At 36.1% G+C, this 20,050-nt stretch overlaps 1 protein-coding gene across 5 annotated transcripts in view; it reads right to left on the bottom strand.

Moving 5' to 3' along the window:
* The window catches only part of Oct-TyrR (Octopamine-Tyramine receptor), a 769,263-nt gene that overhangs the window by 354,771 nt on the left and 394,442 nt on the right, over nucleotides 1-20,050 (bottom strand). Inside the window, exon 3 of one of the 5 annotated variants that reach the window (XM_065370690.1) lies at nucleotides 2,467-2,553. The exons of the other annotated variants lie outside the window; for them this stretch is intronic. The gene's annotated coding sequence lies outside the window, so the exon portion shown is untranslated. The remainder of the gene's footprint in view (nucleotides 1-2,466; nucleotides 2,554-20,050) is intronic. 5 annotated transcript variants of the gene reach the window in all.

Below are 20,050 nucleotides of genomic sequence, written 5' to 3'. Positions count from 1 at the left end.
AGATTTTTAGAACTCCTTCAAAAACTTCACTTCTCGTTGTGGTGTTCCATTGCGCATTTATTCTGATAATGGCACAAACTTCAAGGAAGTTGAGCATTATTCAAACTAGCAACATGAAACGATTTCGAAGTATGTGGCTGAGCAGTACATCGATTGGAAGTTCAACCCTTCATATACTCCCCACCGTGGAAAATTATGGGAAAGTGCTGTTAAGAGGGCTAAGAATGCCCTCGCCATGGTCACCAAGAACCAAGTTGGAGTATGAGTTGCGCACTTTACTTACACAAGTTGAGTGTATTTTGAACTCAAGACCTATTGCTTATAAAAGGACCAATGAACCGGAAGAAGAAGTGCTAACGCCTGGTCATATTTTCTTAATTGGCCGTAATAGGCTTTAGGCTATGGCCATTGTTCCTGAAGCAGATATATAGCCTCAACAATCAAGTTGTCTGCTCAATATACACAGGCTAACAAACAAAGGTTAGCTTATTTATGGCGAATATGGTCGCAAGATTATGTGAACTAGTTGAGATGTCCAACCAAGTGGACTGAAATACAACCAAGTTTGGAGATTGGGCAGATTGTACTACTTCCAGATTCTAGAGTGAACCCATGTCTTTGGCCATTGGCCAAGATTGTCCGTACCTTTCCAGACAAAAGTAATATTGTAAGAACCGTCGAAGTGCTCTCCAATGGTCAATTGAAAATTATCCCCTCGATACAGACTACTTTATTACCGATTGAGTAGCTTTTCGTTACATCTGTAATAATAGTACATAATTTGTAATTTAGAAATACTATTTTTTGTAAGTATTTTTGTATTTTTCTTCTAACTTCTCATCAGCCGGTGGGAGTATGTCTATGCAAACTTCGTACAAGTTTGAAATATGATGCTAATTTGCCTCCAGCACTACGCTGGTTATGAAAGCATTATTTTCGATCGTGGAGATGATGAATTTTTTCCCACTTTAGATTTTACTGCAGGATTCTGGCAGTTGGTTATGGACGAAGAATCACGTCAATTTACATCATTTCAAATCGATGGTCAGGTTTATGAATTTTTATGAATGCCTTATACAATTTTTTGTAAGTATTTTTGTATTTTTCTTCCGACTTCTCATCAGCCGCTGGGAGTATGTCTATGCAAACTTCGTACAAGTTTGAAATATGATGCGTATTCGCCTCCAGCACTACGCTGATTGTGAAAGCATTATTTTTGATCGTGGAGATGATGAATTTTTTCCCACTTTAGATTTTACTGCGGGATTCTGGCAGTTGGTTCTGGACGAAGAATCACGTCAATTTACATCATTTCAAATCGATGGTCAGGTCTATGAATTTTTATGAATGCCTTAAGTATACTATTTTTTGTAAGTATTTTTGTATTTTTCTTCCGACTTCTCATCAGCCGGTGGGAGTATGTCTATGCAAACTTCGTACAAGTTTGAAATATGATGCGTATTCGCCTCCAGCACTACGCTGATTGTGAAAGCATTATTTTTGATCATGGAGATGATGAATTTTTTCTCACATTAGATTTTACTGCGGGATTCTGGCAGTTGGTTCTGGACGAAGAATCACGTCAATTTACATCATTTCAAATCGATGGTCAGGTGTATGAATTTTTATGAATGCCTTATGGCGTGAAAATCACAAGCGCGGAATTTGTGCATACTACATGCGAGTATACATAATTATGATCCACAAAGTTCTACTCGATTTGGATAACGTCCATTAGTTCGTGGATGAAGTAAAAATTTCTGGGAAAACTTTTGAGGAAATTAGAGAACGTCGATTTAAAGTTCATGAACCTTTGATTCAAAGCTTATGAACGTTTAATATTATGTGATCTCAACTTGATACTGAGCTTTTGGATTTTTTTTTCTATGAAAGTTCTGGCATTTCAGCCACCTTTTAAGGTAAAAAAGTATCGATACGGTATCATCGCATCCCTGATTTTTTGTACTACAATTATTAATGGTGTGTAGGTGTACTGTGTAGGCACATGAACAGAGTGCCGCCTTAACAGGTAATCTAAGTTATGTAAAAGTAATGCATTGAAATTCTCGGTAATGTATATAACGTAAAGTAATGCATTTTTCCTGAAAATAAATGTATTTTTTCTCAAATTCATTTCAGTTTTTGGCAGAAATTGTGTTTAAAATTGTTAAAAACCACTATTTTTTGAACAAAATTCCTCAAAATTTTCGCCCTCGCTCCGCTCGAGCAATATTTTCTGCTCTCGATTGTACGGACTGTTGGAGACAAAAAGCTGGGTATTCAAATAATCCACAAAGATGACGTCGATTTGAATAATCAATTGTAAGTATAGTATTCAATCATTACCTACGTAATCCATTAGCTGAACGTCTACTTCCAAAAAATATGAATTCAAGAATTTCTTCATAATTTTAGCGTTTTAAATTTCAAGTTTTTGTTCTTCATTGAGAATTCGTATTTAATTACCTGTTCTAGGTACAGAGTCAAAACACTCCAGGGCGGATATCATTAAAGAAAATGAACTCTTCAAGAAACAGCGAGAAGAAGCCATTGCTGAAAAGGAAAAAATCAGCCTAGAATTGAAAAAACTCAAGGAAGAGTTCTTAAAGTACAAATGCAACGTGGCTGGAAGTAAGTTACGTATATGTATTATGTACCTAGATATTTAAAAAAATAAAATAAAACATGTTAATTAATATATATATTTTTTTTAGGTGAAGCCATACGGCAAGTGAGCCCTAGGGCAGAGGCGAAAGTCGGCGAGGAGATTATCAGACGCAGATTTGCAGATTGGGTAAGTGTTTATTTTTTTTTACAACGAAGTAAACAACGTGAGTGTTAAAAACGAATAAATCACGCCGGATAAGCGGGATACAAACGATATAGGGAGGGAGGGAGGGAGGGAGGGAGGGAGGGAGGGAGGGGGGAGAATTAACATCAGAGGGGAAAAGATTAACATCGTGCCAATTGCTTGACACATAGCCATTGGTAAAAACGACAGTAATTACGAGAATGACGTAATTACTGTTGACTTTCCGCCGCCGTTGACGTCTTTTATGGCGTCGAAACTTCGTCTGCGTCCATTAGGGGAATCAACTTTGCCACAGGTTGGCGGAGCGTTGCCCCATTTCGCATGCGTAGGTCAATGACACGAATTATACCATCAGAGCCAGGGTGAAGTTGAATGACCCAAGCCAGTGGCCAGGTAAGAGGCAAGGTGTTCTCCTGAATCAGTACAATATCGTCAATCTGATAGGAGCGAGCCGGATCCGTCCACTTATGACGTTTCTTAAGGGAGGTGAGGTATTCTTCGGACCATCTGCGTCAAAACGTATTTCTCAACTCGGTCGTGAGATCCCAACGTTGAGCATAGCGGATCGTCTTGTTTTCAGTGATGTCGTCAGGGATAGTCACTAAAGGGCAGCCAATGATGAAATGACCGGGTGTAAGCACGTCCTGGTCCGGTGACGAGCTCTTAATCGGGGTCAATGGCCTTGAATTCATGATAGCTTCAATCTGGCATAAAACAGTGCTAAATTCGTCAGCTGCGAGTAAAGCCAAAAATATCAAATTCTTCCCATAACAAAAACCTTGTTCTTTCAATTATCAAAATTAATATGTTCAAATTCCATCTAGCACTTATCTGTCATGTAGGTATAGTGGTGCACCTATACACATATTATGAGGGCAAGATTAGCATTTTACCTACATCAAGGCAACTTGGCAATTTTTTATTCAAAATTCCTTGGATGTAAACTGATTTCACACTGGACATTCAAAAAAATTAAACCATTCTGGATATACTGTAGTGGGGACTAGGGAGTAGGGACTCCAAGTTACCCACCTAGATGTGAACTTATGCCCAGTCTCTGGCTACACTGACGGTATCAGTGCCCTCTGGTGGATTAGTTCCACTCAAAGGTAGCCCGAGCCGCGGATGTCTGCCTCTTGGCTGTTGGTTTTACCTTTCATAAGATGTAGCACCTTTTACGCTGGGTGCGTGCTCTTTAAACCAACGCTCAGCAGAATAACTTCATAAGTTGTATCAGTCAGCTGTATGACAGCTGACACTTGTGCACTACTGGCAATACACTATATATATACATATGTATAAACAGTACTTGTGTCTCTTTATTGGTGTGTTGGTAGGATTGTACATTGGTTGGGTGATTACATAAGGCCAAGGCCTGTCCAGACCCCGAATCTCGTGGTACCCTCTTAGGACTTAGGACATAGAGGGTTCCCAGGGAGGGTAAAGTGATCAATCCCCCCAACAATACTTATCAAACTTGTATTTAAACTGATCTTATGCAAGGTGTAAACATTTAAAGTTGATAATCAAAAAAAACCTTACCATTTGGATATATGTATCAAATTTCCCCCCTTTAAAACTGATTTTTATACAGGGACCCAAATAAATCATGTACACATAATGTAGTTTTTAAACTTAAATAATTTTTCTTTAAATTATAGTCGTCATCGACAACAAATGAAAATAACGCTGATGTCAATAACAAGAATAAACATGGTGCAGAGATGAAAGATTATAAAAAAACAGACACGTAAAAACATGCAGTTGAATCAATGAACACCATCAAACGTGCTTAAGAAAGACGACGCTATCATTGCCATCAATGAAGGGAAAAAGCTCTCAAGAATCGTCCATCGACATCATCGAGTCATCTTTGTTACTTCAGCAACCTTTATCGCCATCCCACGAACCTGAAGGTGGCAGTCTCAAGACAAGTACTCCTGAAACTATCGTTGATGAGAGTCTTAAGACAAGTACTCCTGAAACCATCTTTGATGAGAGTCGCAAGACAAGTGCTTCATACCCAACTGACGATTCAGTAAGTACCTAACTAACCCTCCAAATCCAAATTTCACAATTTCCAGCCATTCTGGAGCCTCCAGCACGATTTTTCAATTTGTTTAGAATTTTGAATTTGCTCCAGAAGGCGTGAATATGCATTAGGGCAGCTAAAAATCGACTTGTGTATTATACTTGATCTGTTTAACGAGTTTTTCTACATTTGAGTCGATTTTGGAAGTGACACCTCAAGAGATGGTTTTTTGAACAGTTTTTTCAAAATTAAAAAATCAAAATATAACCGTTGGTGAGGAAATTTTTGAAATTTACGCGAATCGCTGTATTTTGTCCGTAGCTAACCCCCCAAATCCAAATTTCATAATTCCCGGCCATTCTGAAGCCTCCGGCGCGATTTTTCAATTTGTCCAGAATTTTGAATTTTCTCCAGAAGGCGTGAATTTGCGGTTGGGCAGCTAAAAATCGACTTGTGTGTTATACTCGATCGCGCTGGAGGCTCCAGAATGACTGGAAATTGTGAAATTTGGATTTGGAAGGTTGGTTACAGACAAAATACAGCGATTCGCGTGAATTTCAAAAATTTCCACACAAACGGGAAAGTTTTGATTTTTTTTGGATTTTTTGGTGTCACTCCCAAAATTGTCTCAAATGTAGATAAACTCGTTAAGCAGGTCGAGTGTAATATACAACTCGATTTTTAGCTGTCCAACTTCATATTTCACGCCTTCTGGAGCAAATTTGAAATTCTGGAGAAATTGAAAAATCGCGCTGGAGGCTCCAAACATGGCTGGAAATGGTGAAATTTGGATTTGGGTAATTAATATTAGTTTTGGGACTTATTTTGACCATTTTTATTGATCAAGTACGTACTTTAAAAAAAAAGAGCATAAATCGCCAAAAACAGTCAATTTTGAATTTTCAAAAATTCGCCAAAAATCGAAAAATGAATTTGGGCAGCTGAAAACTTGGTTTTAGGGGTTTTGGACTACGCTCTTTCCAAAAATTGCGGTCCCGTTCGAGTAGGATACCTCAAGAGGTTCCCTTGTTAGATTTAAAAAAAATGTTCTTTCACAGGTTTGGAGAAAATGTTCCAAAATTAGTTTGACGAAGTTTGTAAACGAGGCCATGGAGGCCATATTTTCGGAGGAGGAATTGGCAACTCGCGAACAAATTGATTCATATAAGTGACTCATTCGCGAACGAATTGATTCGTACAAAGTGAATCATTCGCGAACGAATCGATTCATCTACTTGATTTTTGGTGAACCATTCGCGAACGAATCGATTCATCTACCTGATTTCTGGCGAATCATTCGCGAACGAATTGAATAATTTTTAGTGAATTATTCGCGAACAAATTGGTTCGTATATGTGACTCGTTCGCGAACGAATTGACTAATTTACTCAATTTTTGGTGAATCATTCACGAACGAATTCAATTATTTTCTATGAATCATTCGTGAACGAATTGATTCATAAATTAAAGAATCGATCGATTCGTTGGCGAATGGTTCTTTCAAAAAATTGATCAATTCGTTCATGAATGATTCACCAAAAATTGAGGGTCGCATTAGTACTTTGTAGGAATCGTGCAGACCTGGTGAGATTTCAAGTTGCATCGAAATCGCTCATCCAAAACGTCCGCGTCGTCTGATTTGTGAGTACAAATTGAACCAACTCAGAACTTGATTGCCAGAGGGATTTTGCTGTTCTGTTTGCTCATTGACTACTTTTCAATTCTTACATTTTTTTAAATTTCAATTATGACTAGAACACGTCTAGAACGCGCTACGACCTCCAATCCTCGCACCTCTCATATTAATCAGCAGATTTGCCTTAGAACAACTCGCAGAAAAAAAAGTAGTAATTTGAGCTAACTTACGCGAAAATTCCATCGTTAAAAACCTGGGAAAAAATATAACAACTAAAACATCTGAAACTTTAATAATGGAGATTTTCAAATCCTGCTCACTTTCTTCGAAACCCATTTTTCATTGAAATCTGAACCAGATACATCAAAAAATAACACCCTCGCGAGCACATCCCCATACATGAGAAAATCCACCCTCACCTCCGCATTAAAAAACCAACACCAGTCAAACGTTATTTATCATCTTCGTCCCACTTGGACGGTGCAGTGGAAAAAGGTACGATATTAGGCAACTTTTGAAACTTGATAATTCTTTAAATACACCCGAGATGGGTAGGTAAATTAATCCGTAATAAATTATACACACGCGGCTCGTATTACACGAGCCTTTCGTACATATACAAAATATACACACAAATATGTAATACGTGATTAATTTACGCCATCTCGCTATATCTCGTTCTCGTTTACTCAAAGAGAACGCAAGAGTCTGCTAGCTGCATACATATTACGTACAAATGGAAGGAAGTTATTCCGTTACGGAACACCTTGTATAATTGAATAATTTCTTGCGTCGAAATCTCACTGTGTGTATGAGAGAGAGTCGACAAAGCTAATTATAATTACAGTTGTTTAGTTCGAGTTTCTGTTCGTAGGCTCGAGCTCCGGTTGAATTACTACACCCCGACACTGACAACACACCCTGCCTCATCGTTGGAGCGAAAAAAAAAATTAATTTCGTTGGAAATTTTTTTTCATCTGCGAAGGTTAATCCGTCGTGTGCTTTGAGTTTTCAACGTATTCGCGAGTTTTTTAATACTTTTGCGGACATTTGCGCGCTTTGCGATATGGCGACGTGAAGTTTGCCAAAGAGTGCGATAGGGGCAAGAAGAAGAGGAGAAAAAAACCTAAAACCATTTTCTTTGTTATACTATTTTTTCGTTGTAGATATCCTCGCGATGCTCTGGAGGGTTCCACGTAGTTTTTTTCCCTCCATTTGACGTGGTGTTTGAGAAAATTCGTAAAGTTCTTATTACTCTGCCTATAGTGGCCGACATTGTTTGTAGTGGTCCGTAAAACACGCGCTATTTACGGCGAATCGTTTATGCTGTTTTATTAACGCGAACGTTTTTGAGGTATTTATGGCTTTGCAACGAGAGAAAACGCCGCAACTGTTTCGTTTCTTCTCACAAACGTATCGTCTTCGTCCTGTGCAGCATTTGTGTGTGGGTATGTGTAAAAAAAAAAAACACCGAAGAAAAAACTTTCTGTTGTTTAAAACCTTTTTCGAGTTTGACGATGAAGAGAGAAGGAAAAAAATCACTTTTTTAGCTTTTTCGTCTTTCAGCCCCCTGTTGCGAAAAAGCTGAAAAAGATATAGAAATAAAGCAGATTTTATAGAAATGTTTTATTGTTATCGAAAGTTCAACGTTTATAAGTCTCCGGGTATAAAACTATACTAAAACTTCTCCTCTGGATACGTTTGACGAGAGAGGAAAAAAATATCTATATAGGATAAATGATATATACGTTTTTACTTACGTACGGTGTAACGACGAATATACAGCCTCAATAAATACACGAATATTATTGGAATTTTTAAACGTATTTGGTAATAAACGATGAAAGAAAAAAAATTGTCGACGAGGCGATTGTGTATACTACATAGTTTTGCTTTGCTTATAGCCTGTATTATACATTGCAGTAGAAAGATAATAATTTTTACAGATGTCAAGACAATACGCGAAATAAAGAATTTTTTTTTCATTCTGTTTTTTTTCTTCGTCTTCTTTAAAACAATACAACAAAAGCGGAATTTTCGTCGACGAAAATTTCACCACGAGGAAAAAATTTGCCAGATGTGAAAAATTAACGAGCCTGCTTCATTGAAAATTTATTCCGGCTAAGTTTGCTCGTTAAAAAATTTGTTAAAGCGGGGTCCCCGAGGAGTTGCCAAGACAGCATACGATCGAAAACGTAGTAGATAATTTTTTCCAAAGCAAGAAGAGTAGGTGAGAGGAGAAAGGGTAGGTGTACTTAAATTCGCGAAATGCTGAAAAATCCGGTTATATAGTCGTAGGTATAAGAAAGAATACACGATGAATTATTAATTTATCGGCTAACGAGATTTTTCGTTGTAAATTATCGATGTGATGAGTCCACGAGTAGGTATTCGGAAACAGAGTAAGGGAAGAGTGGGCATTGGGCAGGTCTTCGAGAGATTCTCGAATGAAGTTCGTGTTTTAAGTTTGAGAATGGTGGAGGAAGATCATTTTTTGGTGGTCAGCTTTTTGCTCTTAAATCTAAACCACTTGACCAGAACACGTTATCCCGATTTGTATACTTTTGTATTATAGTTGTTCACAAAGGGTAAGGAACTATTCATGTTTTATTACACTAGGCAACGGCATATTTGTTTTCGGGTCGAAAATGGGCTTAATCGATAGTTTAGACCCTAAAACGAAAAACAGAGTGAGGTTTTTCAATTTGAGTTGTTTTTGTAGTCAGGAGAGATGATCAAAGTTGCAAAAATGGCCGTTTTTGCCCTATTTCACGAGTCTGTGGCGACATCAGTATCATGTTTCCAAAAAAACCAAGGTCATATTCGGATTCTACGCACTTTTTTAAGTAAACATCTTTACCAGATTTTTGATTTTCGAACATTCAAGCGCATACGGAAGATTTTCGTTTGTAACACGAAATTTTTACTGCAGGAGAACCTCGCCCGCGCGAACACGGTTCCGCGCCACGATTACATCGTGGAGTAACGCCAGCGTCGCGCGCTCCGAGTTTTAAAATATGTTACAAACAAAAATCTTCCGTATGCGCTTGAATGTTCGAAAATCAAAAATCCGGTAAAGATGTTTTCTTAAAAAAGTGCGTAGAATCTGAATATGACCTTGTTTTTTTTTGAAACATGATACTGATGTCGCCACAGACTCGTGAAATAGGGCAAAAACGGCCATTTTTGCAACTTTGATCATCTCTCCTGACCACAAAAACAACTCAAATTGAAAAACCCCACTCTGTTTTTTGTTTTATGGTCTAAACTATCGATTAAGCCCATTTTCAACCCGAAAACAAAAAAAAGGTCAAAAATTGTTGCCTAGTGTTATTTAATTACATACATCAACATAAATTCAATTTTTCACTCCTGCGAGGGAAATAAGTCGACTTAAATGGCAATTTCTGAACCGAACGAAGCTAAACCAAATGGGATGCAAAAATACATCACTAGTCAAAATTTCAGAAGCTGAAATACGTTTTTCGTTTTTTTGGTGATTTTAGAAAATTAAATTCAGTCCAAAAATAAACTTTTAGGTGTCAGAGTAGTTAAGTACATTTTTTGCATTTATGGTGAAGTCTTGAAAATCAATTTTCGGGCCAAAAATGAGGATAAAATCAATATTACTAAACGATCATAGAAAGCTGAAATTTGTAATGTACTCAGCTATTTACGACCTCCAAAATCTTTCGGAATGGTTTATTCCAACTGTTCTAAGCAGTTCTGAAGCCTTCAACAGATTTTCAAAAGGTTATAAATAGGCTCATGAGAGATATAAATCCCCCTTTCTAAAATTGAAATAAAAATTGTTTTTTCAACCCCCTGTACCTAATCCTATTTTTTACTTTTCAACTTATTTTATGCTTATTCACCATGAAGATTACGATGCACATAAAATTTTAGAAACACGTTTTTTGGATGTATTTTTGACTCCTAAAAATCATAATAAATGCATAAGTAACTCATTTTCTTATCGCTTGAGATTATTTGATGGTGCCTTCACAAAAATTGTGATGAGAGTGGGGAGTTCAAGGAGAAAATCGGACGTCATATTTGTGCTCATCGGTATCGAATCGTGAGGAAACCGCACCCTATTCATTAATTGTAGTTATTTGTCTCAAATTTCCCTATTTTTCGGCACGGCGAACCAAAGCAAACATTTCTATTCGGGGAAAAAAATATAGGAATGTAAGTAATATGATGTTTAGAGATCAAAAATACATCCATGAAACATGTTTCTAAAATATTGTACTTCGCAATCTTCATGGTTAAAAAGCATAAAATAAGTTAAAAACCACTATTTTATGGGATAAATATAAAAGGAGGAGGTTGAAAATTTGGGGGGGGGCTACCTCTTAATACATACATAGATGTTTACAACATACGTACTAAAAAATCTGAAAAAAATTGGTTCACATGTAGCTTAGAAAATAATTGAAGCTATGGGGTCTGAAACTTTCTACCCTGAAGTTTCCCAATGGTACCAACCTTCCGTGCAAATACCAATCTGAAAGCTCTCGAGGGCCAATCTCTTACACACAAAGATTTATTCGATGCGAAATGCGAAATGGACTCAGCCCCCCTCATTCTCACAACCAGCAGCTACAAGAAGAAATTGATAATTTACATGTAGCACTCGATGAATCACAAAGAGAATACATGGCGGAAGTTGAGAACAACTCAGATTATAAATCTTCTCAAGAACATTCTACCAACTCGCCTTTAAGCGATGAATTAAACAAGAACGACATTAAGATCGATGTAGACATCCTAGAACAAAATCTGATGAGCAGAAGACCTCTGACGAAGGAATTGAAAATACTTTCGGAAAAGGAAGACAGTATTTTCATTTTATTTTATCAAAAAAATCTAGAACAAACGCACTTCTTTTTAGCAAGGGCCTAGACTGTGTATAGCTGGTGCTTTTAGACAAGCATTTCCTCGCTCATTTACACATTCAAACATTTCCCATGAGCACCATTTCTTGGGTAGGTGAAGTAATAAATCGTTCACTTCCTCCGGCATTTGCTTCAGCAGTCACTCAGCAGCCTTCCGACTCACCGTTGGCAATTCGCCTATCTGAAAACTTGCTCCAAATCTGGCAACTCCTCACCCCAGTAATAATAATTCCAATAAAGTTATCACGCCAGAGGATGTCGAACCGTATCTGAAAGCTGGTGAGAGGAAAAATTCTAATAAATCAAGCAAATAACTTTAAATTTACGTCAAATTTCAAAATTTTCAAGAATGAGATTTTGATTTTTTTTCTCATTACAACTGCTCCGAAAATTTTTCCGGGAAAACCCAGAAAAAAATTGCTATACCTGTTGCAAATGAAAACTGCATCTGATGGCAACTTCTAAACTCAATAAATTATGACCAAAAGATATACAAAAAAGATAGGTAAGGAACTATTCATGTTTTTTCATTTGCTTACTCACATCTTCATAGAAGTAAATTTAATTTTTCACTCTGCGAGGGAAATGAGTCGACTTGAATGGCTAAATCGAAAGAGCATGTAAAAATATACTCTTAGCCAACATTTCAGGAGCTGAAGTGCGTTTTTCAATTTTTGATGCATTTTAGAAAACCAAATTTTAGCCCAAAAATATAAAAGAAAAAAACGGAAAAAGTTGACTTGAAACGCACAGATTTGCAATGTAACTACTCCATTTTCGAACCCCAAAAATTTATTGGAAATGGTTTCCAACTGTTTTGAGCAGTTCTGGAGCCTCCAGCAGATTTTCAAAGGTTAATAATATTTCTATGAAATTTTATCAAACGTAGTTAAAAAGCTAATATTTACTTTACACCCTAATTTCAACCTGCTGAGTGGATTGATGGCGGTTCAAGCCGTTCTGGAGCCTCCAGCGACATTTTGAGAGTAGGTAGCTTTCCAAAAATAGGTATTACCAATTAGGCATACCCGGAATTGCGCCACATAAAAAAATATGTGTATGGGGAATTGCGCCAGTCAAAAGAACGAATCCTCCCATCACACTTATACTCAGACTTCGGATTGTCAGATTCATAATTTTTCTGGTGTGGTTAGAAAATTCGTTCTTATGATTAGGTACCTATAAGTATTCAGTCCAGCTCCAGCAATAGATACAGATTGTCAAAAAAAAATAATTCATATTTCTAATACACCGAGGGCGCATACGAAAAGGTACCTTATGGCCAAAAAATTTATTTTTTTCTTCTTCGCCCAATTTTCCTAGGGATTCTTCAAAAATCGAGTTTTTTGGCCATAAGGTACCTTTTTGTATGCGCCCTCACATATATCTGGATGAGCATGTGAGAAGTAAGTTTTTAAGGTCGAATGAAAAGCCTCACACACATTCCTTGTCCTTCCCGTATGTCTATTGACGCTCGTAGGTGAGGAGGAAAAGCTGAGTCTTCGGATATGTACATACATAGTACTTACTCTACCAGATAATTACAAAATAATATGTGCATGCGTAGGTACTTTAGGTATGAATATAGTAAAATGCACCTCTATAGGTTGGTGATTCATTATCAATTCAGATAACTGCGACTGAACGATGAACGATTCGTTCATATTTTGTTCATATCACATTTTTCTCAACTCGGCGCAATTGCCAGTATACCTTTTTTAAAACCCGGCGCAATTCCGGGTACATGATTTTAACCATTTGGCGCAATTGCAGGCATCCCACATATAGCAAGAAGATGCAATAAGGTACGAAGGAAGTAAGCAAAAATGTTCATTTTGATCAAAGCAACGGTCTGGCCGTTCAGATACCTAATTCAAGAGATATTTTGGACATTCATCGCCAAACATGAATAACATGAAAGAAACGCTGCGCTGGTAAAAAAATCTAAAGAAAATGCACTTCTTTTTAGCACGGGCCTGAACTCTCGATATAGCTGATGCTTTTGGACAAGCATTTCCTCGCGCTTTTACACAATTCAAATAACATCACCAGCGGATTTAAAACGAGCGAAATTCATCCACTGAACCCAGATGTATTTCCTGAGCACCATTTCTTGTGCAGTGAGTAACAAATCGTCCACCTTCTCCAGCAGTTGCTTCAAACTCAGCAGTCACTTAGCAGCATTCAGACTCGCCATTATAGCAATTCGCCTACCTGAAAACTCTGCTCAAGATCTGGCAACCCCTCACCCCAATAATAATTATTCCAATAAAGTTATCACGCCGGAGGACGTAGAACCGTAGACATCCGAAATCTGGGGGAGAGGAAAAATTCTGAAAAAAATTGGACTAAAAGAATTTTCAAAATTGATTTTCGTTTTCTGTTTTCTCCCAATTTACCTACCATAATTTAATAACTGATAGAAACATCACAACCATAAGTCAATATACCTACCTCAGAGCATTACAATCATGAAACATATGTAGTTTTCAAAGAGTAAGGAACTATTCATGTTTTTTCATTTACTTATATCTACATAAATTAATTTTTCACTCCTGCGAGGGAAATAAGTCGGCTTGAATGAGAATTTCTGAACCGAACGAAGCTAAATCAAAATGGGATGCGAAAATACACCACTAGCCAAACAACAACAATTTGTTTCCGAGTTCAAAGTTGGGAAAACGTGTCGCGTGCAGAGAAAATCCAACTTTGAATCAAATTACGGAACATTTTCAGTAAGAACGTAAGTAGATATGCTCTCTAAATTTGAAACAGTGAAATTTCACTGCCTCAAATTTAGAGAGTACCATCGAAGGCAGTCAAATTTCACTGTTTCAAGAAAGTAAAAAATCGCCACTAGAAGAAGCAGTAAAACGTACTGCCAGAATCAGTAAATAAATTACGGAAATGATCAGTGGAAAACTATTGTTTTTAAGAGTGATTTTAGATTACTGATTTTAGCAGTGCTGTTTTACTGCTTTTTGCAGTCACGACATTTTGCCTTCTTGAAGCAGTAAAATTTCACTGTTTCAAATTAAAAGAGATAACTAATATACAAGAACTAAACACTCAATGAAATCGGCAGGACAGTAAGTAAGTAAATGTAAATATTCTTATACCAATCGATGGAGGAGTTCATTCTCCACAAAATATGGCATTTTTCAATTTTCACCAAAACACGTTCTTTTCTCACAAAAAATGAAAAGAGAATTTCCACTCAAGAGCTCGTGGAGAAGCAACAAAACGCATGCGCGCGAGCGCAGCACCATTGGTGAAAAATACGACAACGCCTCTCCACGAAACAGGTTTGAAATCGGTGATAATTAGACAAAGCGAGCATGGAAAATGGGGTCCTAAAATTTATGGTTGAGACTGTCCATGGCCTGAAAAACTGCAGGAGAAAATTATTTTTGGGAAAGTGTGAATAAATTTGACGCAGAAAAATATATCAAAACGTCAAAAACGTGTGATACTTGTCAGAGAAATAAAACTATCGCAGGAAAACAACCATGGCTTACTACACCCCATACCCAATTACCCATAGAGGGCCCAGTAACAATGTCCCATTCTGAAACTGATTTTGTTGGCTCTGGCCCACTGCCTAAAAGTAAATCGAAACAATACATATTGGTGGATACTTGTAGAAGATCCACCAAACATGCATTTGCGAAAGATTTCAAAAATGCTGACAGTGGCTCTGTGCCGAGATTTAAAAAAAAAATTGAACACTTCCTACGGGTGTCCCCAAAAATCACGCGTGACAGGGGTACACGTTATAAAAATGTATTTTTTCATAATTTATAAATAATTTATTTTTTAATTATTTAATGTTATTATTTGTTTTAATTATATTTTTAAAAATTTTTAGATTAAATATTTTTTAGTTCATCAATTTGATGAGGATTTATAAGGAATGTGGACGAATACGACACTATCTGTTCTTCTGCTATGTTGAACGCGGAAGAGACTGAAATAGGACCGATAATAGAGTTTTTCATAACATGTTAGACAACGTTGTAAAAAATAACAAGAACGCCGCGAAAACTTTCATCACTGGTATTTTGCAAATGTGCACGACCTGCTTGAGCAAGCTGGGAAATGCTACTGCTTTAAGATTTCTCCAAAACGATCAGTTGATGAAATATTATGGTGTAACATCCAAGGAAGCGGAAAATTATAAAGAACAATTTTTGATTCCCGATGAATGTTTCAAAACTGCGCTCGATTATAACAACGGATATTTGCATAAGGACGAAAGGATAATTTTCACTTAGTCGTTTATGAACTTCATATCGAAAGATGAAATGGGCGAATAAATAATAATGGACAATAAGTGGAGCATAATTCCAACAAAGGTATCAAGTAAATAATTTTGAATTTAAGTGAAATTTGAAAATTTTCAAAAATGAAATTTCGAATTTTTTTCATCAATTAATTTTAATTTATTGTCACAGTACACAGGTACTTTTACAAACTTATTATCTACCTATATTATTTTAAAATAAGTCCTGCATCAACTTTGGCTTCAATCGTCCGATTTGATTTTGTTTAGAAATTTTATTGGATTCCCTTTTGTACCACAGAACAAAAAAAGGCGACATTTTCAAAAAAATTCTCAAGGGGTGGGGAATGAGTTTTGAACAAATGTGAAAATACGAATCTACGTCGGTCTGAAATTTGGAATATACTCCTATTTTCGACCCCCAAAATCTACTCTTGGGTTTTTCAACAGAATGTGTCCAATGTAATGATGATTTATCGGTGGCCCCTGATTCATCCAGGAATGGAAAGGCGTTGAAATACGAAGTGCCCCACAGCGACAACGAAGAAGACTTAATCGATGATAACTTATCGCAGGCAGCGGGTATGTTATATGTACTTGTTTTAGGAAATAATTATTACTACAGTTCGTCTGATACTAATCTTGGGTCTTGCCATAAGTTCTGACCCTACTTTAAACGCTTCTAATACAAAAACGAAATTTTAAAAACGTAAAAGTGATTATATATTCGGAAAGTAGATGAAAAAATCTTTAATTTGACTGTATTTAGCTGCAACATGCTGCTCAAGGCGCTTAACAAAACGGGAATGACAGATGAAACAACAGAAGCCCCACGTACGCAAAAAACCAAAAAAAAATTGACCGAAAAATTTATTTTTGAAATTTTTTTATGCGCATCAATTTTTTTCTACTAAAAAAGTAATTTGGTGATCCAGGAGCACAGAATTATTGTTTTAGTGAAAAAAATTTGATGCGCATAAAAAAATTTCAAAAAAAAATTTTTCGATCAATTTTTTTTTTGGTTTTTTGCGTACGTGGGGCTTCTGTCGTTTCATCTGTCATTCCCGTTTTGTTAAGCGCCTTGAGCAGCATGTTGCAGCTAAATACAGTCAAATTAAAGATTTTTTCATCTACTTTCCGAATATATAATCACTTTTACGTTTTTAAAATTTCGTTTTTGTATTGGAAGCGTTTAAAGTAGGGTCAGAACTTATGGCGAGACTGTGTATTGGAAATGGTTTCCAACTGTTTTGAGCATGTTCTGGAGCCTCCAGCAGATTTTAAAAGGTAAGGATAAATGTGAAAAATCGCTCGGCTCAACAAAAAGACCAAAAGGTGATGCAATAGAGAAACTAGGAAAACCCTTTTTTAAAAAAAAAATCAACTCGAATCGTCTCTGTTTGAAGGTACATAATATGATGAGAGCGTAATATGAGAATGCGGTAACTTTTGATTTGAATAAAACGGAAAGTTGAGATTCGAGACATTGAAAAGAACCACGTTTTTTATTTTGGAAAAACTCTCAAAATAATAATTGGCTGAGTCACGACAACTATTAAGTTACGTAGTGAATTTTTAGTCGAAAACGGGAGTGTTTTGGAAAATTTAATATTCTTCGTGATTTATGGTGGGGAATTTAATTTCCTATTTTTTGATACAAAAAAAAAAAATAGATTTCAACCATTTTTGAGATTATAAAGCTCATTTCTTTTCTTTCATTTTCAGCAATATTCAGTACATATTTTGCAACGTTGGATTAAAATTACTTAGAAACCTTGATAAAAAATTCGGCTCAAATCACCCATATCATCAGATTTCTCCATGTTCTGCGCATTAATGTAAAGTTTGTACATCATCTTCAGCAGAGGCGTATATAAGCAAGTTTTTTTTTGTTTTACATAATTTCAATCAGGTAAGTTTCCTTTGCCAATTGTGTGATATTATTACGATTAAAGGATTTGTCCTGTACCGGTTTAATTATTTTCAAAATTTTTATAATCTCAAAACTAGTCGAAATTAATTTTTTCTATACCAAAAAAAAGTAGGAAATTAAACTACCTATCTATATTATCATGAAGAACATTACAGTCGATCAACAAATTACGCCACCTCAAGAAGATATAGAGACATTCGCTGAGGAAGTAGGTAAGCAAAAATGTTCATAATTAGATCAAAGCAACGGTCTGGCCATTCAGATATCTAATTCAAAAAAATATTTTTGACATTCATCGCCAAACATCATGAAAGAAACAGCAGGACAAAATGCACTTTTTTTTAGCACAGGAACTAAACTGTCTATAGCTGATGCCTTTAAATAAACATTTCCTCGCGCTTTTACCTACACATTCAAACATCACCAGCGTATTTAAAGCGAGCGGAATTTATCCACTGAACCCATGATGTGTTTCTGAGCACTATTTCTTGTGCAGTGAACTAATAAATCGTCCACCTCCTCCAGCAGTTGCTTCAAATTCAGCAGTCACTTAGCAGCATTCAAAGTCACCATTATATCAATTCGTCAACCAGAAAACTCTGCTCAAGATCTGGTAAGCTCTCACCCCAATAATAATGATTCTAATCTAGTAATCACGCCGAAGGATGTGGAACCGTATCCGAAAGTTGGGGATAGGAAAAATTCTAAAAAAGCCCTGGTTGCACAAAAATACTAACGTTGACTTCTGAAAAAATCGAAACTGATCCGAAAATAAGCATTTTCAAAATTGATTTTCGTTTTCTGTTTTCTCCCAGTTTTACTGATAGAAACATCACAATCATACTTCAGAAGGCGATAATAAGATAGAAACGTTGCAAACATGAAACATAGGAACATACTTTTCAAAGGGTAGGGAACTATTCATGTTTCTTCATTTACTTACATCTACATAAATTCAATTCTTCACTCCTGCGAACGAAATATGTAAGTCGACTTGAATGTAAATTTCTGAATTGAACGAAGCTAAATTAGCTTGGGACGAGAAAATACACCACTAGCCAAAATTTCAAGAACTACGTATAAAGTGCGTTTTCCGTTCTTTGGTGAATTTTAGAAAATTAAATTCAGCCAAAAAATAAGAAAAAATCAAAAATTTTCACATTATTGCATTTTTTGGTGAAGTTTTAAAAATCAATTTTTGGGCCAAAAATGCGGATAAAATCAAAATATTAATACATCTTCAATATTCTTCACACTTGGAAGTAAATTTAAATTTTTCACTCTGCGAGGGAAATGAGTCGATTTGAATAAAAATTTCTGAACTGAACAAAGCTAAATCGAAAGAGCATGTAAAAATATACCCTTAGCCAACATTTCAGGAACTGAAGTGCGTTTTTCAATTTTTGATGAATTTTAGAAAACTAAATTCAGTCCAAAAATGTGAAAAAATTGACCTGAAACGCTAAAATTTGTGATGTACTCTATTTTCGACCTCCAAAATCTATTGCAAATAGTTTCCAACTGTTTTGAGCAGTTCTGAAGCCTCCAGCAGATTTTCACAGGATGAATATGATTACAAAATTCTATCAAACAAAAATGGAAAGCTAAAATCTACTTTACACCCTAATTTCAACTTGCTGAGTGGATTGTACTGTGGTATCAAGCCGTTCTGGAGCCTCCAGCGACATTTTGAATGTTGATAGCTTTCCAAAAAATACCATAAAATCTGTCTAAGTAAACAATCGTATCAAAAAAACCTAGATTAAGTGCACTTCCTTTTAGCACGTGCTTAAACTCACTGTCTCTATAGCTGGTGCTTTTGGACTGGCATTTCCTCGCACTTCAACACGTTCAAACATCACCAGCGGATTTTAAACAGGTGGGATTAAATTAATCAAACGAACCCAGCGAACTATTTCTTGTGTAGTGAAGTCGCTGATTGCAAGATGGTTGTTGCATTCGCTTTCACCATAGGTACCTATTAGATTATGGTTCTAAAATTTTGTTTAAGAAGAGATCAATTTGAAAAAAAATGAATTTAAATCATTTATTTAGCTTTTTTATCTATTAATAAAAAGACCAGTTTTCTTTTTACGATATTAGTTACCTAGATATCAAAACTTTATCAAGCATTTGGTCAGAAGTAATTCAAAAACTCAACTTACGATTTGGTTTTGTTTAGAAATTTTCAGAGTCCCTGTTGTACCATGGAATAAAAAGGTGTGAACGAATGTGAATATCTCGTTTTTTCGTAGAAGACCATTCTTTGATGTACAATACTCGCATTTTCAAAAATAATACGTAGTTGGAGCCAATTCTCAAAAAACGAAAAATCGTTTCCGGGTACTACAGTTTCCCTTACTCATCATTGCTTTCGAACTGAATCAAATTGAAAATCGAAAAACATTTCATGAAAGAAATTTGAACGAAATCACGTTGCCTTTGTGACCCGAA

The sequence above is a fragment of the Planococcus citri genome, chromosome 1 (assembly GCF_950023065.1).
Source record: "Planococcus citri chromosome 1, ihPlaCitr1.1, whole genome shotgun sequence".
Lineage (NCBI taxonomy): Eukaryota > Metazoa > Arthropoda > Insecta > Hemiptera > Pseudococcidae > Planococcus > Planococcus citri.
This window is presented reverse-complemented; position numbering and strand designations above follow the sequence as displayed.